The 22928-nt window shown below is 39.1% G+C and overlaps 1 protein-coding gene across 1 annotated transcript in view; it reads right to left on the bottom strand.

Moving 5' to 3' along the window:
* CPED1 (cadherin like and PC-esterase domain containing 1) overlaps positions 1 to 22928 on the bottom strand; it is a 324989-nt gene that overhangs the window by 183703 nt on the left and 118358 nt on the right. The window lies entirely within an intron of this gene.

The following is a 22928-nucleotide window of genomic DNA, read 5'->3' as shown; positions in this document are numbered from 1 at the left end:
TGGAACTGCCAGTTATCTAACTTACAGAAACCCCGCCCATGAGTGGGTTACAACTGCAATTAAAGCAAGAATATAAAAATACTTGCCAAGAAATCTCGGCAGAATCTTTCCAGGCCTCGCAATGCCACCCCCTCAAACTCTGAAAGTTGTAGTTATGGTTGTTTGGTTGTTAAGTTGTGTCCAACTCTTGAGACCCCAAGGCCTATAGCCTGCCAGGCTCCTCTGTCCATTGGATTCTCCTGGCAAGAATACTGGAATGGGTTGCCATTTCCTTCTCCAGGGGATCTTCCCAATGCAGGGATCAAACTTGCCTCTCCTGCATTGGCAGGTGGATTCTTTGCCACTGAGTCCACTGGGAAGCCCCCTGAAAGTTGTTACATCACATTTAATCCACCTGCAGTTTTCCTAAATTGATTCTTTTATATTCAACTTTGCTTTTACAGAAGCAAGTATGTCTTTTTTTGCACTTCCAGTTCATCAGAGCATGACAACTTAAGCATACAGATACTTGCCCTGGGCACTGAACTCTTGTGTCCAGCAGTCAGCATGCTTTATGGAGGGCACATAGGGCATGGCCTAATATTGCAAGGAGTGAAGCAGTAATTAAGAGATATTTTATTCATTGGAGATCTGAGTCCTAATTCTAATCACATTTGTTAGCTCTGTCATCTCTACGAAATCATGAATCTTCATTTCCTCATCCATAGGATGGGTGAGGAACATAGCACCCTATTGTAAGAAACGCCGCTGGAAGAAGGAACCACCCCTATGGACCGTTGAACAGGGCCTTTTATTGGGCGGTGGCTCTCCGGCAGAACTCCCGGGGGTGGGTAAGCAAGGGAGTGAAGGGGGTCTGCGAAGCAAAGGGAGTCTGCGGGGTAAAGGGAGTCTGTGGAGTCTGCGAGGTGTGAGGGGTGGGGAAGGGGTTTTATAGCCTGGGCTGGGGCTCCCATATAAGGAAGAAAACGCAGGCTCAGCGGTGATTGGTGTTCAAGGGCTCCGTGTCGGTTCCTGATTGGACGGCGAGGGCTTCGTGTCGGCTCCTGATTGGTCGGCTTGGTTGCCGGCCGTCTCCGGGGTGTGTCTGCAGCGCCCTCTGCCGGGACATGTCCCGACATGCCCGGGCATGCCTCAGCACGCCTGACCTTTCCCTGACCTTTCGTCCTGACCTCACCCTGACCTTTCATCCTGGCCTTGCCCTGACCTTTCACCTATCTCCCAGGGTTCTTAGAAGTATCAGATGAGACCATGTACGAGAATACATTCAGATGTATAAAATTCAGTGGGGTCCTTTTACATTCTCTGTGTGCATGCTCAGTCTGTTCAGTCGTGTCCGACTCTTGTGACTACATGGACTGTAGCCCACCAGGCTCCTCTGTCCACAGGATTCTCCAGGCAAGAGTACTAGAATGGGTTGCCATGCCCTCCTCCAGGGGAATCTTCCTGACCTTGCATTGCAGGCAGATTCTTTACAGCCAAGCCACCAGGGAAGCCCCTTTTACATTCTACTGTGCATGAAATTCAGGATTTTAATCATCTGATTCTAACATAACTCTTCTGGTTCCCCCTCTGCCTCCACAATCCTGAGGCCTTTGCCTCTTTCTTCTTTCTCCATCCTTCCTACTTCAGGCTACCCTGGGATTCTTCCCACCCTGGAATACATACACATTTTTGCCAATGAAAGCAGCTCATATTTCTGAGTTTATAACCCACCTTCCACCTGCATGCTTCATGATGTTTATCCAAAGGAAATGCAAACATCCTCTCCCTACTTCTAAAGAAACCCTACTCATTTTTCCAAGCTCAGCTAAAATACCACTTATTTTATGAAAACTACCTCACTTTCTCCAGACTGGAATAATTCTCACTCTTGACTATCCCTGCAAACCAGCCATTTACTGCACTCAGTTCTTATTAGAATTACTTATAAATATGTGTCAGTGAAACAGTATTCTTTTTCAGTCTACATATGTCTTTTGCACTCACTGGAGAGCGCCTTGAAGGCAAAAACCAACATTTCTCTCAAGTCCCTCTCCATATTGCCGGCACATAGGTACCCTTTCAACAGTTTCAGAACACAACTGAGCTGAAGTGACTATGGAAGATCACAGAAATCATCAACATGGTTTTTCCTTTATTTTTGACTCCATGATCAAACATAAAAATTATACACATACAAGAAGATAGTGTGATTAAACACCCTGATTTCCCACCACTTATTACAGGGAGATTTTTTTCCTCCACTTTTCTTTATGACGGGCATACAATCATTAGAAGTTTCATCCTCAACTACAGGGGCTAAGCCATTAGACAAGACGCCTTCCCCTCTATTTTCCTCTTTGTCTCCTGCCCCTAATTTGAATATTTCTCTGTTCTTTCGTTTAAATTCTACCGGCGAAACCTGCCATTAATCTGCTCTAATGTGAAAATCTTCCTTTTCATTGATGTGGCAGTTTGCAAAGACTGGCCGCAAATTCTTTCCACTCCTGTTGGCACACCACTTCCTCTCATGCAGAGGTAGGGTCTATTTCTTGACTCACTGAACCCTGGCTGAGCCATGTGATATTCTTTGGTAATGGGACATTAGCAAAGGTGATGTAAACTGTTTTCTTTTTCTGGGGCTGCTGTAACAATTTGCCTCAAACATGGTGACTTAAACCAACATATGACTCTGGAGTGAGACTGGAGACTGGGATTGAGGTATATACACTATTGATACTATGTATGAAATTGACAACTGAAGGGAACACATTGTGCAAGGCAGTGAACTCTATTAATAGGTGCTCTGTGGAGTCCTAAACGGGAGGGAAGTTCAAAGGAAAAGGGATATATGTACATGGAATGGGTGTTGCTGTTGTTCACTTGCTCAGTCGTGTCTGACTCTTTGCAACCCCATGGACTGCAGCATGACAGGCTTCCCTGTCCTCCACCATCTCCTGGAGTTTGCTCAAACTCATGTCCATTGAGTCGGTGATGCCATCCAACCATCTCGTACTCTGTCGTCCCCTTCTCCTCCTGCCTTCAATCTTTCCCACCATCAGGGTCTTTTCCAATCAGTCGGCTCTTCGCATCAGATGGCCAAAGTATTGGAGCTTCAGCTTCAGTATCAGTCCTTCCAATAAATATTCAGGGGTCATTTCCTTTAGGATTGACTGGTTTGATCTCCTTGCTGTCCAAGGGACTCTCAAGAGTCTTCTCCAGCACCACAATTCAAAAGCATCAATTCTTTGGCACTCAGCCTTCTTTATGGTCCAACTCTCATATCCATACATGACCACTGGAGAAACCACAGCTTTGACTATTTGGACCTCTGTTGGCAAAGTGACATCTCTGCTTTGCAATACACTGTCTAGGTTTGTCATATCTTTCCTTCCCCAGGAGCAAGAGTCTTTTAATTTCATGGCTGCAGTGATTTTGGAGACCTGGAAAATGAAACCTGCCACTGTTTCCATTGTTTCCCCATCTATTTGCCATGAACTGAGGGAACCAGATGCCATGATCTCAGTTTTAAGCCAGTTTTTTCCCTTTCCTCTTTCACCTTCATCAAGAGGCACTTTAATTCCTCTTTGTATTCTGCCATTAGATTGGTATCATATACATATCTGAAGTTGTTGATATTTCTCCTAGCAATCTTGATTCCAGCTTGTGATCCATCTACCTCAGCATTTTTCATGATGTACTCTGCATATAAGTGAAGTAAGCAAGGTGACGATATACAGCCTTGATGTATTCCTTTCCCAATTTTGAACCAGTCTGTGACTGGCCCTGGTGATTCAGTGGTAAAGAATCTGCCTGCCAATGCAGGAGATGCGGGGAAGATCCCCTAGAGGAGGAAATGGCAACCCACTCCAGTATCCTTGCCATGAGAAATCTCATGGACAGAAGAGCCTGACGGGCTACTGTCCATGTGGTTGCAAAAGAGTTGGACATAACTTAGTGACGAAACAACAACAGATACGTATACGTATGGCTGATTCATTTTGCTGTACAGTAGAAGCAACATAATATTGTAAAGCAACTATACTCCAATAAAAATTAAGTAACAAACAAAACCCCACAAATAAGGGGGGGAAGCAACAGAAATGTATTGTCTCAAGTTCTGGAGGCCAAAAGTCTAAGCTCAAGGCATCAGTAGGGGCACATTCTCTCCTAATGCTCCAGGAGACAATCTGCTCTTCATTTCTCCCAGCTTCCTGTGGCTGTACGCATTCCTTGGTTTGTGGGTGTGTAACTAACCTCCACCTCCATCTTCACATAACCTTCTCCTCTGTGTGTCTTCTCTTCCTCTACCTGTATCTCACATCTCTGTTTGCCTTTCTGTTATTTATAAGGGTGTGTGTCATTGGATTTAGGGCCCGCTTGGATAATCCAGGATGATCTCAATTTGAGACATAAACCAAATGAAGTCTGCCGGGTTCTTTTCCAAATAAGGTAACTTTCACAGGTTCTGGTTGTTAGGACATGGACATATCCTGGAAAACACCCTGATGCTGGGAAAGATTGAAGGCAGAAGGAGAACAGGGTGGCAGAGGATGAGATGGTCGGATGGCATCACTGATTCAGTGGACATGAACTCAAAGTCTGGGAGATGGTGAGGGACAAGCAGGCCAGAAGTGCCACAGTCCATGGGGTCACCGAGTCAGACACAGCTTGGCGACTGAACATCAACAACAAAAATATCCTTTGGGGGTCAACTGTTTAACCCACTGCACAAACAAACGCTTGAAAAGAACTTGGCCTTTAGGCCTTGCTCATTTGCTATTCTTGGGCACCCAGACAATGCCACATTATAAAAGAACACAGAGTCCCTGCTGGATGATGAGAAACACGTGGCCGAGTCATGGCCCCAGATGATACCCAGCCAACAGGCAAGCACGCGAGTGAGGCCAGGCTAGACCGTTCGGCCCCACCAGCTGCCTGCAGAGATCAACAGAGCCTGTCCAGCCAACCCACAGTCATGAGAAATAGTAACAATTAGTTGCACAAAGCCACTATGTTTAGGGGTGATTTGTTATGTCAAGAAGCAATTTGCTTTTTTCTGTGTTTAAATTGTCTTGTTTTCTTCTCTTTTTGATAGAAGAGAAGAAATTTCTCTGCATTTCTTTCCTTCCTCAACTCTCCGTTTGAGGGAAAAGGTGATCTCAGAACTTCACGCTTCTTCATTTTCAGTGCCTAGAAGGTTCAGTCAAATGCCTACTGCTTCTGGTTTGACTTCTTCATTTCAAACATGTTCAGCCTCACTCTGGCTTCCACCCCAAACCCTTTCCACATGCTCAGATTCCTAAGCACCCTCTTCTCACTCTCTTATCAAACTACAACGCGCTTGATCTTCCGACTCTCCTCCAAGGAAACTGATCTGAGAATTGAGGTGCCATCTTTTCAAAAATAATCTTTGAACCCACAGTGACTGAGAAGGCACATCTGCCTGGGCTGTTTTACTAATATGGACCTGGACACCTGGGACCAGCCTATTAACCCTGGGACGGATGAGCAACTAGTTATTGAGATATTCATCACTTTATATCTTAGAAGTGATGGGATACCTCTGTTGGAAATGGCAGGAGGGAGAGAGGGATGGGGAGGAGAAAGGCAGGGAAGAAAGTGAGTGGGGGGAAAAGAAACACCAAATTCTAAGACAAGGATTTAGTCTGTGTGGCGCTCTCAGGCAGGTTAGGAGCAAAGGAGGCCTACCAACCAGAAGATGGTGATGGGTGACCTGCCAGGAGAGCAGGACCTCCTCTTCTGCCTCAATTTCCTCACTTCCCATTTCTCTCTCCACTCCTTCCGCACGCTCTGTCTCAGGAAAGAGCATCACTATTCATATGATGGTTCCTCCTTGAACCCTCTCGATCTAGCCTCTCCCTCTCATCGGTGACTCTTGTTTCACCCTCCAAAAGGGGTCATCAATTTGTCTCCTCCAGATCATGGCTCACCAACACATCCAAGCCACCATCCTCTTCCCCCAGACGCCTGGTAACTGACAGTTCTATCTCCACTGACAATCCTCTTCAATCTGTTCTCCGCACAGCAGCCAAGTGGGTGTGAAAATGCGAGGACAGGACTCTCCTGCCTCCGGGCGTTGGAATGGGGCCTTCGCTGGGGATGTTTGGCCACCAGCTCTTCTAAGGACACTCAGACTTCTCCATGAATTCCTGCTCAAATGTCACCTGGTCCGGGAGATCTTTCTACCTCCCCTGAAGTGGGCAATTCCATCACTTTCTTCACATCATCCTTTGTCACTGGATTCTTAGCTACATTAAAAATCGGCATTATGCCAAGTGAAGTAAGTTGGACAGCAATACACAAGTAGGGGAGAGGGCAGTACAAAGTTCTGATACAAGACAAGCTCAGGGATGTCTGGTACGACACGGGGGATACAGCCGATGTTTTGTAATAACTAAATGCAAAGTGAGCATTCTAAATTGTAAACAAGTTATTATCTGGATTTCTTTGTATATGTATAATTAGTTAAAAATATTAACTAATAATAATTATTAACTAATTAGTTATAATAACTAATATTAACTAATAATAATAATTAACTAATTAGTTATAATTAGTTATCTCTATTTCAACTACCATTCAACAGAAGAATAAACTCCAGGAAAAAAGGCCTTCATCTTGTTTGTTACCTTATCAGTCGAACCTAACACAATGTCTAGCATATGAGAAGTGCCCAGTAAATATCTGCAGAAGGAATCAAAAGACTCATTTAACCCACAGGAAACTAGTCCTATTTTTCAGATAGAAAAAGTGGTTCAGAGAGATCCAAAGACTGGCCTGAGTTCACAGAGTTGGTTCAAGGATCGTCTTACTGCACATCCATTCTTAGGCCCCTAGAGGTCATGCTTTGGGGTTTTTCTTTTTAGTTCTGTAGATCCAGCAGTATAGACCCAGTACTAAGGATTTGTTTCTCTCTCCTTTAGAGTAAAAATGCAACTGGATATATGCTTCTCATTCAGCCTGAAAGACGTCATCATTGTCCTATTCATATTTTAAAATCACATTTCTTTTTTAACAGTAACTCCCAGAAAGCATGAAAATGTAACATATTTCCTCAGCATAATGTTTTTCTTCCGTGACTTCTGAGTTTAGTGTGATAATTTCACTCTCTGTTACTTGAGGACATATTCTTTGTGTAGATGATTTGGGTAATCAAGTATGTGGAAAAATCCTCCTGCCTTCCAAATACATCTGGAATCAAATTTCTGGTAGAAATCATTTTGGAACAGTAATTTTTTTAAACAGGTAAAGGAGACTGATGGCTGGAACTATTGGATTCTGGAAGACTAGAGACACCAGGCATCAAGAAACTGGTTTAGCGGGGGACACGACCACGTATAGATACATAAGCTACAATACTTTGGCCACCTGATGCAAAGAGCCGACTCACTGGAAAACACCTTGATGCTGGGAAATACTGGAGGCAAAAGGAGAAGAAGATGAGACGGTCAGATAGCCTCATGGACTCAATGGACACGAGTCTGAGCAAACTCCAGGAGATAGTGAAGGACAGGGAGCCTGGCAGGCTGCAGTGCTTGGGGCTGCGAAGAGTCGGACAGGACTTAATAACTGAAGAGCAACAACAACGAATATGCAGGGGTAGCTAGAATTCCTCTCTTGTTGACAGTCCCTTTCTCCAAATGGTAAAACTTGCTTCAAAGAGGTTTTACTAACTAGGTTTAAGTACAGAGGTGAGAGAGAGAGGACAAGCTGTTATGAGAGAGAGGATAGAGTGAGGGGTGTGGGGATGCTCCATGTCAGGAAATGAGGAAGTCAGAGAATGATTGCTTTACTGGAAGATGCTCAAAGAGAACTTAAAAAAGCAAACAAATAGTTTGTATATTATAGTACGTATAGAATATAGCATATGTCCAGAATCTTGAGAAAGAATCCATCTTCATCTGCCTCAGCAACGTTCTGAGAAATGAAAGATAAACTTTCAGTTTCGCCTCACAATACTAGGTCATCTATATAATTCAAAGAAATTCAGGTTAAAAACCAATTTGAGGTTCAAGTTGAAATCAAATAGCAGTACACAAAAAGATGCTCAGATAAAAATAATGTGCTCTCAAATGCTCAGTTGAAAGTGCTAGTGATAATGTTATAGTAATTTTTTAAAAATTGTGTATTGCAAAATCTTCTTAAATGGAAAACAATCTCCTGTAACTTACAAATGTTGATATTCCAAATAATTGTGTGACCTAGGCAATTTAAATTGCACTGAAGATTTACCACCATTCAGAATCTCTACTTAACAATATATCCTTACCACCGCAACCTGGATCATCAAATGATTTTTAAAGGATAAATATGTATAATCCAGTGAAAGAAAATGGTCAAAGATTTGTTCTCCAAGTACAGTATTTTTGCTTTCTCTTTTTCCTTCACTGTTGGATAGTGCAGGAAATACCTACAAAGACCACTTGAGGGCAATACAGTATTTTTGTTTTGCCTCATCACATAGCAATGTAGGTTTCTGAGAAGACTGCGGTTTCTTTCAAATTTGAAGCCACATTTTAATATATGGAAGGGAAAAGGCTGTATTTCATCTTAAACTTACAATGCATAAATCACATAAGACAAATGCAAGTCAGATTTTCTCCTGAAGGGAGCAAAAGTCTGGCTTCCTTTAGCAGACAAATCAGTCTTACCTAGTTGGCACATCTGGGAATATTTTGTATCTAGAGTTTGTCACAGCCTTAGAGATACATCTCAATGAATAAAGGAAATTGTTAATAGAAATGTTTAAAATGACAAACATGCAATAATCTTCAGAACATACTGGTGCAAAGCTATTTTGTTTCTCTACCTAATGTGAAAATGTAAATATCACCTGTCTTCTCCACTAGGTATATGTTTTAGAATAAACTTAGGCATTAAAGTAATTAAATTTTAGTGATATTTGCTGTCATTGTCTTTACTATTATTAGTTTGCATTCACATCATATTTTGTAAAGAGGTTATTACTGATTATTCTTTTCAACAATTTGATGAGTGGAGTCTCTATTCCAAGCCATTTCTCTCCCTTCTGCCTGCTGAGTATTAAGTATTGTGTCAAGTACTGAAGGGTTTTTTTTTTTTTAATCAAAAATAAACAGAATCTCTTCTTTCAAGAATTTTACATGTATTTAGGCAAGTAAATTCTTTTGCTTAGTTTTTGTTCTCTTGATTCTTTCACTTTATCTGATTTTTTTTCCTCCCAATATATTTTCTTGCCCTCAGAAGATCCTGAACATTACCACAGTGATGCAAAACTCCGGTGAGCCTTGTTGTCCAAGTCCAGGAATCAAAGTTATGAAATTAAATTTAGCAAGTCTCTTGGTGCCTTCTCAGAAACGGAAAAAATCAGGAAGATGGCAGAGTTTTGCCTTGATTTGTGGGTCCATTACCCAAAGATTCATCTTAACAAATCTTTATCATTTGGAGGCTAGTGAAGGAAGAGACTGGGCTTCCCAGATGGCACTAGTGGTAAAGAACCTGCTTTCCAGTGCAGGAGACATAAGACCCGCGAGTTTGATCCCTGGGTCAGGAAGATCCCCTGGAGGAGATCCCCATGACAACCCACTCCCGTATTCTTGCCTGAAGAATCTCACGACAGGAAGCCTGGAGGAGTAGTCCTTAGGGTCGCAAAGTCGGACACGACTAGTGACTTAACATGCACAGACGCCCGAAGGAAGAGATTATGGTGCCTCTGTCTTTGAATATCTTCCTGGCTTAGCTAGCTCACCTATTGAAGAAATAATGAGAAACTGAAAAATTAAAATGGTGTTCTCTGTGGATGCTTAAACTGCTTTAGAACATTACTTACAAGAGACCTCATTTTTCAAGCTCATTTTTTATTCTAAACACTTGTTTGTTTGTTTTTTTATAATCTTCTGATCAGCGAAGTGTAACAGAAATCAAGGCAATACATCTGTATGGGATAATGACAGAAAGAGGACGAGCCTTCACAGACTAACTTGCAAGAGCTCCTATGATGTCCACAGGCCATGGACTTCTTTCTATTGGTCTTTGCAAATCCTCGACGTCTTCCTCATTCCCACCCAGATGTCCACTAGATGGCGCCAGGGAGAAGTGCGTTTTGAATAAGACAGGCAAAGGGCTGTAAGGTGGAAAGTGAAGAGAAGTGAAAGCCGCTCAGTCGTGTCCGACTCTTTGCGACCCCACGGACTATACAGTCCATGGAATTCTCCAAGCTAGAATACTGGAGTGGATAGCCTTTCCCTTCTCCAGGGGATCTTCCCAACCCAGGGATCGAGCACAGGTCTCCCGCATTGCAGGCGGATTCTTTACCAGCTGAGCCACAGGGAGCAGGCAAAAGTCCTAAATCCCCAAATACCACCGAGATCTGCCATCTCTTAAGCTTCCTAAATGCATTCACTTGCCTCACCTGATCTCACACCGAAGTCCCTGAATATCGGTTAACCTCCATTTTTCTGGATAGATAATTGACACTTGTCCATTGTTTTTGTGTTTTGTTTTTTTTTTTTTTGCATTGAAATAATAATTAGCAAAGTATTCATTAAGATTAGGTTTCACCTTTATGTTGTCACTACAATGAATATATAATAATGTGCCCATATCAGATAATCATATCAGTTCACTACATCAGTTCAGAAGAGATAACAATTGACAGAGATGGTTTATATAAATTTATTGTATTTATTCTCTGTTGTAGAATCTACTCTTAAATATTTCTTCAAATTTCAGTTTTTGGCAAGTTACAATTAATAAGATACCTTTAGTAAAAATGGTAATGATAGACAATCATTCATTGACTAATATTTTTTGTGCACCTGGCACTCTCCAGAGTTTGCCTACAGTTCTGAAAGCTTAGGGTCATATGTTTAAATGGTCATTTTGGATCAAGTAAATGTGACCATAATTAATGAATACTTTTCTTCCTATTTAGGCTAATAATCCAGATTCCATAAAAGAATAAATGAATGAATGTACAGAATTACTTGAAAGCTTTTATGGGACAAGGTGGAAATGAATGAGTGAATGAAAGAAATGAAAGTTTTCAGCATGAGATAAAGTTGCCTTCAATACACCAGTGCCATTAACAGCATAACATTGTTTTGCATTTAGGCACTTTAAAATCCTGTGCAAAAGAATCATTCTTTTTCTAGAGCAAACAGATCTGAAATAGTATTTAACATCAGTGTGGGTTGATAAGTGTTAATTTTGCAATTATTATTTGGGTTTTATTGTAATTCAGCTCTAGTCATACATTTTTTAAATTTTATGCTGGTTATCTATAATTCCTATTTATATAAAATCATACTTAAATATGAACACCCTGATGCAATTTTAAAATTTAATCCAAGCAAGAGTAGACTAAGTAATACATCAGCTCGTTTCACAAACTCCCAGAAGCAGGGTTTTATTCACATTCTTCCTACAGCTGACATAAATCTCCCAGGCCTACAGAAGAGCCAGATGCTCAGTGAAAAAGTCTTTTACAAGGTCTGTTCCATAGTCTGCAGTCTTAGACGTAAAATGAAAATCAGAAGAACACTTCTTCAAGTTGAAAAATTGTATTGTAACTTTATACCTGCTTCCAAAGATATTACTCATTTTTACCTTGGGAATATATGAGCTATCTCATCTGACATTATGAAAGGCATAGCATAAATATCGACGACAAATGAGGCTAACTTCATCCCCGCAACTGTGTCATTTCCAAAATTGAATAAGAGATATATGCATCCATGAAAAGGGGTCCTTGTAAATAACAACATGCCCCTCTTTGCCAAGGTTCACTCTCCCCTCTGTACACATCTGCTGATTCCATCGATGTGAGAGGGAACCGGAAATGGAAGAATGGTCCCCCGAAGGCCAATGCAGCGGGGATAGACAGCTGGTGATTTAGAGACTGGGCACGAGCTTGCTTTAACTTTGGTTTACATTGGAGATGATTCTCATAGATACTGACTTGAGCAAAGCCAGCAATGTCCTGTGTTTTCCCATTTTTATCAAAGTGGCCTTGCCTAGAAATTCAGATGATGACATCTGTCTATTACATTTACTGGAAGGCACACAGGGGCTGAATTAAAACAGTTAGGGAGAAAATAGCCTTGAGCAATTTCTTCACATGGTTAAACATTTTTAAATGATCGCTGATGGAATTCATTCCAAGTTTGTATCAAGAGCTGATTACATTCAAGGAATTATCCTCATGTAACTTTTGAATACCAAATATCAACAAAAGAACGTCTTCGAATATGGAACTGCAGATCGAAACAGGAATTTATTTAAATTATGTCTCAGCTAGACAAAATAAGGCTTTGGCTAAGTCTTCTTCCAGAAATCATAAGTCACTCCAGCAATACATTTTCATCAAAGCAGTCAGCTATGATCACAGGTATAAAGAATCTCCAGACATCATAAAGAAGTTACAGATAAGAGTTTCCTCTCTGTTGGATAACTTTACAGTGGATGAAGGGATAATTGTGTCTTTTCACTCTAAAAACCAAATTTAAATTCCTTGCAGTTAATCTATATGACCTGTGTTTAAAGACAGCCATGGATGTTTTTGACTGAAAGTTTTGGTTAGAATGGCTGTGGTAGAGTTTGACTGGTCAATTCATAGGTATAACTGGAGTGTTTTATCATTGAATTGAGAGGGTTTTTTTCAGGGAAGAAATTTCTGAATAAAATATAGCTTGAAGTTGGATTTATTCACCAGGAAAATGACATTGCCTTAACAGCAGCAAAAATAGTTGTTTTAAAACTGGATCATAGGATATAGTAATCAAATCTTGCATTTGCCATTAATTTTCTTACCCTTTTTCATCCTCCCCTGGTATATTTGAACAGTCTTTGGAAATCTCAAACACTTATATTTTAAATTATTCTTTTGTACAGAAAGAATTTTAGAAAAATTTAGTTTATAAAGCTTCTACTTCCATTATTTCTCAAATTTGCATTGATGATATTTTTCAACTCTCTCTAAAGCTTTACCACATAGAGTATCTCAGCAGCAGACCTAATTGGAAATAAATGAGCTCACAGTTAAATCTGTTACTGCTTTCATACTCCTTTAGCTGCCAGAATGTTCTATAAATGGCCACTGATAACCAGTTTAGTGGGCTTGCTTCACTGCCCAGTGCATAAATCACTAATGATTCAGCCCTAGGATTCAGGACTCAGTACACAAACACACAAATTATGTCTTGTGGAATTTTCAGAATAGTATTTAATAAAACATTGGTATCACCTGGTTGGGCTTCCCTAGCAGCTCAATCGCTAAAGAATCTGCCTACAATGCAGGAGACCTGGGTTCAATCCCTGGGTCCAAAAGATCCCCTGGAGAAGGGAATGGCAATCCACTCCAGTATCCTTGCCTGGAGAACTCCATGGACAGAGGAGCCTGGAAGGCTACAGTCCACAGGGTCATAAAAACTCAGACACGACTGAACCAGTAACACTCACACATATCACATGGCTAGTCTTTAAAGTAGGTCTTGGTCCTATCCATCACATTAGCATTGAAAACATTTCCATGTATTTTTTCACATCTAAAAATATCACATAGAAGCTATATTTCAGAGGATGGGTGAGTGATTTAACAGATAAGTATAATCTATGTGTTTTAATGGAAGCTATAAGTACTTCCATTGAAGGGTAAAAAAATAGACCCTGGCTTTCTGAATCTATCTGCAGCATGGAGTATAACTCTGGCCTCTAGAAGGAAATCACTGCTCTCTGGCACATTAACCCAGGAAGCTGCACTACCTCCCCTTTGAGAGCAGATAATAGTATTGTCTAGAACAGTCAGGCAAGATTTTGAAAAGACAAATCTCAAGGACAGGATGAAAATGACAAGAGCTACGTGCTTTCCTGTGCTAAGACGGCAGCTTGCATCTGTCCTGCAGAAATGACAAAGATATGAATAAGAAGAAACAATGTAGTGAATAAAGCCTGAAGACCTAGAGAAAATCAAATCACAAAGAGCTTTCTTTTCATACAGTTTCTTTTCCTTCAGGAAATACTTTCACCAAAAAAAAAGTTATCATTTCTACCAGGATTGGGGGAATGTGGTGCTTAAATAAAGGAAAAAGAAAAAAAAAAATACAACTTAAAAACAATTACCTGGAATATCTAGGAGCTTCAGTTTCCCAGCAAGATGGTGAACTATTATAGGTTAAATGAGACTGAAGTATGAATTTAACTAAAGAACAAATCAAAACTTGTGTGACAGTGATTCTGAAAGATATTTTTGAACTGGCTGGGACAGTGGTGGCCGTGGGCAGTGTTAGTTGCTCAGTCGTGCCCAACTCTTTGCGACCCCATGGACTGTAGCCCACAAGGCTCCTCTGTCCATGGAATTCTCCAGGCAAGAATACTGGAGTGGGTTGCCATTTCCTACTGGAGGGGATCTTCCCAACCCAGGGGTTGCATCGCAGGCAGATTCTTTACCGTCTGAGCTACCATGGGCAGGGATGACTGCAATTAAAGGAGAGTGTTGCCAGAGATTTCTTTGAGAGGAAAAGTTGCAGTAAAGCATCTTTACTTCCCTCCAGCCTCTCCTGGGTGGTCCCCGAGAACAATCGCTGACTGCTCCTTCTCTGTTAGGGATGTGAAGCCTACAGGATTCAGGTTGCTGAATGTCTCCCTCAGGTGAGGAGCTGATGAGATGTGTGGGGTTAGTCACATCTGGCATTCATTCCTCCACCTCCTTCTCTCCCAAACCCCGAGATCGATGACTTATAACGAAGGGAACTGTCTCCTCCCAAGACTCTTCTACTTAAGGGAGTGAGATTCTGAACACAGAAGTCACCTGACACCATGGTGGCAGAGAGAGATGATGAAAAGTGCTTTTGCAATGCCTGGAACTCACCTTCAGCCCTCTTTTGTCGCTGTTGTGGGTTTTTTAAAACGTTTATTTATTTGGCTGCATTGGGTGTTAGCTGCAGCAGGTGGGACCTTTCATTGCAGCGCTCAGACTCTCTCGCTGCGATGAACAGGCTCAGCAGTTGCCGCGTGCGGGCTTAGCTGCTCCCCAGCATGTGAGATCTTAGTTCCTCAGTAGGGATCGGACCCGCGTCCCCTGACTGGCAAGGTGGATTCTTAACCACTGGACCACCAGGGAAGTCTTCCATCCCCTTCGGATTTACCTGGCCTTCCCCTGATATGATAACTACTAGAATAAATAGTATCTGAAGGATAACTTAAGCTCAAAGAACAAAAGAGGGCACACGTGAAAAGTACAACCACCTCGAAAAAAAAGTAATAAACTAAATGCCATATATCATGCTTCTAAAACCATGCTTCTAAAGCCACAGGGGCTCTGTGGCAATGGATAGAACATTGGACTTCTAAAATTAATGAGCTAGGTGTTTGCATCAACATGGATGTTAGAGATTGTCATAATGAGTGAAGTAAGTCAGACAGAGAAAGAGAAATATGATATTGCTTATATAAAGAATCTAAAAAGAAATGATACAAATGAACTTATTTACAAAACAGAAACAGACTCACAGACTTAAAGAATGAATTTATGGTTACCAGTGGGGAAGAGTGGGTGAAAGGGAATATTTATGGAGTTTGGGAATGGCATGCGCCCACTGCTATATTTAAAATTGATAACCAACAAGGACCTACTGCATAGTTCAGGGAACTTTGACCAATATCATGTAACAACCTAAATGTCAAAAGAATTTGAAAAAGAGTAGAAACATGTATATGTATAAAGAAATCACTTTGCTGTACACCTGAAACTAACACAACATTGTTAATCAACTATGTTCCAATATAAAAATTATAAAAGAATAAAATTAATGAGTTAGGAATTTAAAATAAGCATGATTAATCTCCTCACATTAGAAATAATGGTAGATGGTAGGAAAATGAAATATAGAAAAGGATCATTAAAAAGAATCAAGAGGAAAAACAGTAAGAAATCAATAGCTGTAAGTAAAAATGTACATAGTTCTCAAGTTGAGAAGGAAATGGCTACCACTCCAGTACTCTTGCCTGGAAAATCCCATGGATGAGGACCCTGGTAGGCTACAGTCTATGGGGCCGCAAAGAGTCAGACATGACTGAGCCACTTCACTTTTTTCAAGTTAAGGGGTATTAGCACATGAAATGAAGGGGTCAAAATTTGAACAACAGAGGAAAATACTGTGGCAAAAATATTACAAGAAATAATGGAAACAAATTCCCTAGAATTAAAGAGTAAAGACTTCAGGCTCAAACAGAAAACACAGATAAGAAAGGAAGCAAATCTAGGAGGATGCTGTGAATAATCAGGGGATATGAAGGTGACAAATTCCTTGATAAAGTTTGATTATGGCATTGTTTTTTAAGAAAATAACCCCACCCAAATGATTATTTCAATCAGAATTTTTAAATCTACACTGTGATGATGGGATATGGAGAAGTGGTATAGATAGCAAATGGTATTAGTCATGAGGGGGCAGAGTGGAAGATACTAAAATTTAAGAACTTCATAGGAGAAAATAAGCATGAGTGTATGTCTCAAATGAAGGATATCCACAGTATGTTACATTAAGAATAATAACTTTTAAGCTAACAAAAGAAAATTTCATCTCTACAGAGAAAAACAGGAAAAGATATTTTAAATGAAACAAATGAATGCACTGAAAATTTTAAAAAATAAAATAGGAGGAATAAGTCCTAAATAATCTATGTAAGTCAATTAAAAATCATAAATTAAAAAATTAAGATTCTCAGATTGGGTGAAAACAATAAATTTTAAGACTCTACTATTAAAAAATAGATTTACTACAAAGATATGTCAAAAGGGAAAAATTTTTAAAACATATGCGAAAACAAAAATATGAACCAAAAGAAAATTCACAAAAATCTTAACATAGACTGAAATAGAATTTAAGCAGTCGTACCCTAAGACAAAAGAAAGCAAAATATACTGGCTAAAGGAACTATGGGCTTCCCAGGTGGCGCAACGGCAAAGAAACTGCCTGCCAATGCAGGAGACTCAAAAGACATGGATTCGATTCTTGGGTCGGGCAGAACTCCTAGAATAGTAAATGGCAACCCTCTCCAGTATTCTTGCTTGAAAAATTGGTGGCAGACGAGCCTGGCAGGCTACAGTCCACGGGGTGGCAAAGAGTTGGACACGACTGAGCGAATGAGCACACATGCGCAAAGAGGAGCTGTGGAAAAAGAGGTTGTAGCCGTCATAATAGGCAACAAACATGATATCAGAATATTCAACTACCAGAATGACAGGGAGAAGCAGACCAACAATTTTAGCCAGAGATCTTAACACATTCCACTTAGCAACTATTAGATCAGACAGGAAGAAATCAAGTATCTGCAGAATATGATTAATAAGTCAACCGTTACATATATATAGAATTCTATACCCATGTAGAGTTTTTGTTTCTAAGCACTCATGGAAGATTTTTTTTTTAATATAAAGATTATTAGTCATTAAAAGAAAGCATGGATAAATCCCAAGATACCAGTAGCATATAGGATTTGTCCTCTGATAATAATGCAGTAAATCAGGAATTCATAACAAAAGGATAGCTGAAAAAGAATCCTTTCTTTATAAATTGAATATGTTATCAAATACCTTCAGCTAAGCAAGGCAATCATAAAGACTATTAAAAAGTATTTAGAATTAGATAATTTGAAATTTATGAGACATGACTAAAGCAGGGCATAGAAGGAATGCGTAGCTTTAGCCATTCTTGCTAGGAAACAAAAATGTTAAGCGTGAAGGAGGCAAACATTCAAATGAGAAACTAAAAAGGAACAATAGAGCAAACAAAATACTAGAAGCCAAGAAATGATGCAAATAACAGCATAAATCTGTGAAACTGGGAACAACAACATCAAAATGATGAAAAAATTAACAAAGTAAAAAACTGTTTTCTTTAAAAAGATTTAACCAACCAGCAGAAAAACTTCTGACAATTTTAATAGGAAAATAAGAAGAAAATGCATAATGCTTATCTACAAAGGATAAACTGAAAAAGATGAAATAGCTGCAAACACAACAGATATAAAAATAAAAACATTATAATCTACTATACAGTAAAGAATTTAAAAATTTGATGAAACTGGTAACCCCTCCCCCAAAATACCAAACTGTACATGAAGAAATTGAGAACTTAAAATCAACCAAAATGTTTTCAATAAATTGAAATGTCAATGCTGTTTTTTAAAAACCCTTCAAATCTATTCTTTCAAGAGACTTGTATCAAATTCTTTGAGGGCAATCTAATTCCTCTCTTACATAAGCTGATCCAAAAAACTGAGAAAGAGTGAACGTTATCCAGCTTAACTTTATGAAGCTACAAATACAAATAATGTAAAATATAAAAACCATATGAGAAACATAAGAAAATATAAGTCCACATCATTTATGAACATAGGTATAAACATTTTACAATTTTTATGAATTCAACAGAGGATTGAAAATAGTCCAGAATAATCAAGTAGGTTTTATCTCATGTATGCTGGGAGCTTGTAATCAAAAGAAAATCTAGCAACAAAATACACCAGATGAACATGAGGATAACCATGATTAACTGAAATGTAACGATAGACCCACTGCAGTTAACTGTACTCTTCTCCTTGCTTTGGTGGGGATTGTAAAGGTTAAAAACATAAAACCTACTGTAAGCGTTTTACTTAACAGAGAAACCTGAGATGTGTCCATCTTAAATGATACTCAACTCAAGAACACTATGAATTCTACTTTTAAAGATAGTATTGGCTATCCTGGACAACATTAGTCAAGAAAAAGAAAAAAAAAAAAAGGAAGAAGAAAAGATAACTAAGAATTAAAGGGAAAAGAGATTAACATGGTTTTATTTGCAGATAAAACATCTAGTAAAACCAATGATGTTGATAGTGAACTTACTGAAACAAGTTTATCAAACAGAAGTTCGACTCTAAAAGCAGAATTTCTCTATCCTAATAATGGGCTTCCCTTGTGGCTCAGACGGGAAAGAATTCACCCGCAATGCCTGCAATCCTAATAATGGGCTTCCCAGGTGGCACGAGTGGTAAAGAACCCACTTGCCAGTGCTGGAGACAAAAGAGATGAGACACGGGTTTGACCCCTGGGTCAGGAAGACCCCCCAGGAGAAGGAAGTGGCAACCCACTCTAGCGTTCTTGCCTAGAGAATCCCGTGGACAGAGGAGCCTGGCAGGCTTCAGTCCGCAGGGTTGCAAAGAGTCAATCACGACTGAAGCAACTTAGCATGTACGGACTATCCTAGTAATAACCAACTGGAAAATATAATTTAAAAACCAGTATAAAAAATACTTTAGAGAATCTTGAAGTAAATTTAAGCAACACTATATAAGATCTCTGTGGAGGAAAAAATAATAAACTCTAACAAAGGACAAATAAAATGACCTGAATAACAGAGAGACTTAATATTATAAAAATCAATTCTTCAAAAATTAAACTATAAATTCAATGTTATTATATATTGAAATTTTAGTAGGATTTAAAAAGTATACTTGATATTCTAAAATGTTTATAAGGAAATAAATGTCTACCATATAGTTAACCTAACCTTGAAAATAAAAAGTAAAAAAGGTGAACCTCCCCTGTCAACCATGAATAAATATTTATATTGCCAAAATAATAAAAACAAGTGGGCCAACTGAAACAGAACAGAAATCCCAGAGGCATCCCCGTATACAGGTGGAATGTTATACAATACATGTAATAGCAGATTCATAGGGAATAATAAGTTTTTAGCTCATGAGAACCAATTATATAGAGAAAAAAACTGCATCAGAGGTGGAACTCTAATTTAATTAAATATTTATATGTCCAGAAAAAATTATAAAGGTAATGGAAAAAATGGAGAAGTACATCTTTGTGACTTAAGAGATAAGAAATGATCTCTGAGACCAAATTTCTGAAGAGGAACCATAAGGAAAAAATGAATTTGATTAATCAGTTGAAGATTTCTAATCAAAACAGAGCACTGTAATAAGGTTGTGAAAGTGAAGTCACTCTTTGTGACCCCGTGGACTGTAGCCTACCAAGCTCCTCCATCCTTGGGACTCTCCAGGCAAGAATACTGGAGTGGGTTGCCATTTCCTTCTCCAGGGGATCTTCCCGGCCCAGGGATTGAACCCGGGTTTTCCGCATTTGAGGCAGACGCTTTAACATCTGAGCCACCAGGGAAGCCCATATAATAAGGTTAATAGATGACAAATTGAGCTATTTGCAAGAATGAGTTCCCACTTTTCACTTGACGCAGCTGGAAAAGGTCAAATATTGGCCTAATTGTTGGGGCATGGAAATGGATATATGCATTCTGAAGGGCAAACTGACATTATTTAATTCTATCAAATGAACCCCTATCTTATGACCCAGCAATTCCACTCTGGGTATGTATTTTTCAGAAAATGATATGCAGGTTCATAAAGAGTCAAACAGAAGGATTTGTACATTTGAAGTATTGTTTGCTTCAGCTAAGAGTTGAAGCAATCAGGATGTCTATCACTAGAGCTGTGGATAGGTAAAATACAATGCAAAACACATTAGCAATACCATAAATCAGTGAAAAGTAACACAGAAGATGTACACACAGCGATGTGCATGGTTTCTTCCTAAAAGTATGTAGTGCTGCATTAAGAAAAAAAGGTTAGAAAAAAATTATCTAATATAATACAATTTATATACTAAAAATACTGACATGTATAACAAAATAAAGAAGCTTATTTTACAAAAATATGCACAAAAAATACACATTAAGTCATTATAATGATGGCCTTTGAGGGGTTTCTGGGCTCAGACGGTAAAGAATCTACCTGCAATGCGGGAAACCTAGGTTTCATCCCTGGGTCAGGAAGATCCCCTGGAGAAGGGCATGGCAACCACTCCAGTATTCTTCACTGGAGAATTCCAAGGACAGAGGATCTGGGTGGGCTACAGTCCATGAGGTTACAAAGAGTCGGTCACAACTGAATGACTCACACTTGAGGGGAAGGAGAATTAAGTGGGAACTGGGAATAAAATGTAATAAATAGAATAGATAAAACAAGAAGACTGCACACACAGATGTTGCAAGTTCTACAAGGACAGGGATTCTGATCTCTGCTCAACAAACATTTTCCAAATACATGAACGTGACATGAGTTGAGGAATATGATTCTTGTATCTCATTATATCCAAGTTCCAATTACTTGGTTGAATCATAGGAAACTGCAATTTTGTGTAGGTCACAATTGTCAGCAATTTCATACAATTCAATTTAACAGAAACGGGCAATTGGAGAATAATTAATTAAAGGTTCTTAGGGAATATAAATATGGAGAAGGAAATGGCAATCCACCCCAGTGTTCTTGCCTGGAGAATCCCAGGGACGGGGGAGCCTGGTGGGCTGCCGTCTATGGGGCTGCACAGAGTCAGACACGACTGAAGCAACTTAGCAGCAGTAGCAGCAGCAGGGAATATAAATAGCCACTGTAAAGACTTGTAGGAGATAACACAAAAGACAAACCAAATTAGATTCCAGTTTTTCATGATTAATTAAAAATCATATACACTGATATAATATACTGATTATTGTCCTTAAATTTAACTACCCTTGAGACCTAAGTCATCAACACCATTTCCTTACAATATCAGTTATCTATTTTACCAAGCGATGTAACCCTTGCATCTTTTATCATGCTTATCTGTTTTTTCACTGACAATATTTAAGCGTGCCTTTTAAAAATCTTTCACTGTTGGAAGATTTTCCAAAACTTAAAGTGTAGTTTATGTAAGATAACTTCTGAAAAGTATCAATTATAGTCACTTTTAAATCTCTTGAAATTATGAGGTACTTGTGCCTTCTCTTTTTATTAAACCATTTTATTCTGATTAGAATACAAAAATCTGTACATATTTAATATATACAAGATGATGAGTTTAGAGATGCATATATACCTATGAAACGATCACCGCAATCAAGTTATAAACATATCTATACCCTCCAAAAGTTTCCCTCCACCCTACCTATTTGTTTAGTGATAAGAACACTTGAAATCTGTCCTCTTAGCAAATCTCAGTATTATTCACTATAGGCACTATACTGTAAGTATATACATCTCTAGGACTTATTTAGCATAACTGAAATTTTATACCCTTAGACTAATACCTCTCCAGTCCCTGGTAACCACCATTCTATTCTTTGCTCCTGTGAGTTTGACTAGTTTAGATTCCTTCTGTAAGTGGGATTGTGTGGTATTTGTTCTTTGAAGGCATTTTGTTTGATTTTATAGAAGTAATTGTTCAGAAAACAGATAAGAGGAAGGGGGAGGAAACTGAAAGAAAGCATGTATGTATTTCCTCTTACCTGTGATTTGGACAATTAATTTTGTAAAATCAGAAACTCTTTAAAATTTATCAAATATACTCTTATTAGACTTTATTTCTGACTGAGCTAAGCTGAATTACCTCTTATAACTAAACTTTTTGGAGGTTATTATTAAATTCTTTCCTGAAAACTTTCTCATCATGCTTTATATCAGGGCTCACTATGTCAGGCATCCTTGAGAGAGGTGTATTTTACTCAACAAATATTCCATATTGAATGGCAAAATGAAATAGGCACTATGCTGCCTAAAAATAAAGCAAAAAGCATAAGGGCAAAACTATATTTTCCTTTGTTGTACTGACTACATTTTTCTTAAGTAGAAAGTCAACTCAAGAAAAACAGACCATAGCTGAAAACTAGCTTTGTAATGAGTCAAAGAACCGATTAAAATGATAAATTGAGGAAAAAAGAAAAAAAGATGTAGCCTTTGTGATCTGGAGTGAAGCTGTTTCTAGGTAATTTTTGAACTACACTTATTAAATGAAAATCTCTGCTTGCAGCAATAAAACGATACAATCTTTGTTCCATGGGAGTTGATAATCATAAAGGTCAAAAAAAGGCAGCCCAACTCACTTTACTTATCTTCGG

This window comes from Budorcas taxicolor, chromosome 4 (genome assembly GCF_023091745.1).
Source record: "Budorcas taxicolor isolate Tak-1 chromosome 4, Takin1.1, whole genome shotgun sequence".
Classification (NCBI taxonomy): Eukaryota; Metazoa; Chordata; class Mammalia; order Artiodactyla; family Bovidae; genus Budorcas; species Budorcas taxicolor.
This window is presented reverse-complemented; position numbering and strand designations above follow the sequence as displayed.